This window comes from Elephantulus edwardii, unplaced genomic scaffold (assembly GCF_000299155.1).
Source record: "Elephantulus edwardii isolate Elephantulus edwardi_28Jun2011 unplaced genomic scaffold, EleEdw1.0 scaffold00059, whole genome shotgun sequence".
Classification (NCBI taxonomy): Eukaryota; Metazoa; Chordata; class Mammalia; order Macroscelidea; family Macroscelididae; genus Elephantulus; species Elephantulus edwardii.
The window spans coordinates 17,040,499-17,043,790 of record NW_006399809.1 but is presented as its reverse complement, the minus strand read 5'-3'; the positions used below and the strand labels follow the sequence as shown (position 1 = coordinate 17,043,790).

Below are 3,292 nucleotides of genomic sequence, written 5' to 3'. Positions count from 1 at the left end.
TCAACACCAATACTCTACACCAACAATGACAATTTTCTCCTCCCATGGTGTTGCAGGGCCCTCCCTTGCCTCTGGACTAACTGTGGGCACCAGGGACCATGTTCAAGGCAGCTTGGAGACTAAGTCTTTATTTTTTTACTCATTACCACTCTCCAATCCTAAATGATCCTCATTTCTAATCTAACTGACAGACTTTTAAAAAAGCAAGACAGTCTGTGTGATTAACAAAGAATACAAAATATAGGAAAAGAATACCCCCTTTCTTTAGGATTTGGTGATGACCCATCCTCTGGCATGCTCTAACCTGATGGCACAGTGGTTTCCAGACATAAACAGATATGAAAGGAAAGATTTCCACATTCATTGACTTGTCCTGGGAACACACACATCAGATAAACAGAAAAACTTTGCGATAGCCAGTGTACAGCTTCTTAATGATAATGTTCAGTTTGATGCCTCACACTATGACAGTGAGAAAGGAAAATTCAGAGGTTTTGGCTCAGTCAGTGGGAAGATTGAAATAGAGAGCAGATCAAGATCAACCATGAAGGAGAAGTAAACAGGGTTTGTTATATGCCCCAGACAGAACCTTTGTATAATTACAACTAGGATTCCATCCAGTGATGTTCTTATTTTTGACTGTACAAAACATCCTTCTAAACCAGTGTTTCTGGAGAGTATAAGCTAGACTTGCATCTCTGTGGACATAGAAAGAAGGGTATGGACTTTCTTGGAACCCAAATCTCTGAGGGCACTTACTTAGTGTTTCAGATGACCACACCACCATCTGCTTATGGGATGTCAGTGCTGTTCCAAAAGAAGGAAAGGTTGTAAATGTAAAGACCATCTTTACTAGACACACAAACGTAGTTGAAGATGTTTCCTGACATCTTCTGCATGAGTCTATGCTTGATTAAATTAGTGAAGATAAACTCATTATCTTGGATAATTGCTCAAACAATACGTCAAAAAGAAGCCACTCAATTGATGTTCACACTGCTGAAGTGAACTTCCTTTTTTTCAATTCTTATAATGAATTCATTCTTGGCACAAGATAAGTTGACAAGACTGTTATTTGGTGGAATCTGAGAGATCTGAAACTCAAGTTGCATTCCTTACAATCACATTATTGTTGTTACCTGCTATCAAGTCACCTGTGTCTACTAATGAGCCAATGTACAGCTCTGAAGCCTGCACTGTCAGGCTATTTTCACTGACTCCCACACACCTACCCTCATTACCCCAGTTATTGTGTCAATCCATCTCATCTAGTGTCTTTCTCTCCTGCATGGTCCCTCCATCCTTCTGAGCATGGTGTCCTTCTCCAAGTACTGGTCCCTCCTGGCTACATGCCCAAAGTATGTGAAACGGAGCTTTAAAATCCTAACCTCCAAGGAGAAACTTGGTTTCACCCTCTCCAAGACAGACCTGTTTGTTCTCTTGGCAGTCCATGGTATGTTCAGTACTCTTCTCCAGCATCACAACTCAAAGGCATCAATTCTTCTTCTGTCATCCTTAGTCATCGTCCAGCTCTCTGATGCATAGCAAGTAATTGCGAAGACCATAACCTGGATCAGGCCCACCTTAGTCTCTAGATTGATTTTGCTGCTTCTGGAGAGGTTCATGACTGCAGATTTTCCCAGTGCAATTAGTCTTTTGATTTCTGGACTGCTGGCACCAAGAGGGTTGATTGTGAAACTGAGCAAGCTGAAATTATTAACATGTTCCATCTCTTCTCCATTTACCATGGTGCTGGCAATTGGCCCAGTGGTGAGAATCTTTGTCTTCTTGATGCTGAGCTTTAATTAATAGTGAAAACTACAGCCATTGACTTTCTGTAGCAAGAGGTTCAGGTCCAAGGATGAAGTAGTCCATCCCATGGTTGCCTCACAATGGAATTATTTTGGCTTCCAGTAATACTGATCATAGACTGAATGTCTGGGATTTAAGAAAAATTGGAGAGAAACAATCCCCAGAAGATGCAGAAGTTGGACATCCAGAGTTAGTGTTTATTGGTCACACTGCCAAAATATCTGATTTCTCCTGGAATCCCAATGAACCGTGGGTGCTTTGTTCTGTATCAGAAGATAATATTATTCAAGTGTGGCAGGTGGCAGAGAATATTTACTGTGATGAAGACCCTGAAGGAAGTGTGCATACAGAAAGACAAGGGTCCTAGATATATTTCTACTTGTGATGTTAGACACCTCCTTTATTTTTAAAGCACAAGATTTTTTTTTAACACTGGTTTCAGGAGAAGACTGAATTTGACTATTGCTCTAATCTCTCTATAGCATAAAAAAAATGCTAGTAGCCCATATGGTATTTTCTTAATGTTAACTGGGAGATTTGGTTTAACAAAGCCAAGGACTTATGTTTAAATTTTCTAGAAACAAATTCTGGACTAAAGTGGACAGAAAGGGGAAGATACATGTATGGTTTCTTTCTTATGCTATAATCCCAACTTTTGAGACTCATTTAAGTAAAGGCTAGAATGGGTAAGGAATAAGGAATAGAGCTAAGTGAGGTTGGTGCCTGAGCCGTGAAGTGTAAGACTGCAAGATGTCATTTTTTTATTCAGGAAATGGGAGATTCAAGACACGTAGATCCCTACTTTAAAATCTTTACACCTGAACTTGCCATGGTGCATATTTTCCTATATAGAACATCTCTTGTTTCTTAAGTCAGAGCTTTATTTTGTGTGTTCCTCTTTCTCATACATTTTTGCTTATTGATGTATTTCTTAAACTGAGTTAGTATTATTTCTTGCCTTTCTGCAAAAGGGTTGGTTTGTTGTTGCTGTTGTTTTTCAACTTGGGATCATCAAGTTGTAAAGGGATGTGTTTTACCTGCCAGTTATACCACAGGTAGACTGTCCAGTTAAGTTGAGAAAAGTGAATCAAGAGCTATTATTTGTTTAAAAAAGTAAATAAGTCCTGGATAATAGTTGTTATTTTTTTAGAATTTAGTCCTTGAGTACTAGTTTAGTGCCATCACCCTTCTGGGTGACCTGTTTGACCAGCAGGCCCATTACTCTCCTTGAATAACTGCATTAGTGCTTAGAATGGAATAAATGGCTTTTCCACAAAACCCTTAATAACAACAACAAACCCCTGATTTCCAAAAACTTGTTAAGTTTGGGAATACATAAAGGGTGTGTGTGTGTGTGTGTGTGTGTGTGTGTGTGGTGCTGTTGTTGTTGTAGTTGTTGAGTGCCATCAAGTCATAGATGACTCATAGTGACCCTATGAACAAAAGATCTGAACACTTGTATAACTTTCATAGTTTCCCC

At 39.3% G+C, this 3,292-nt stretch overlaps 1 pseudogene; it reads left to right on the top strand.

Annotated features, from left to right (window-relative positions):
• The first annotated feature begins 223 nt into the window (after positions 1–223).
• Positions 224–2,179, top strand: LOC102858065 (annotated as a pseudogene).
• The last annotated feature ends 1,113 nt before the right edge of the window (positions 2,180–3,292 follow it).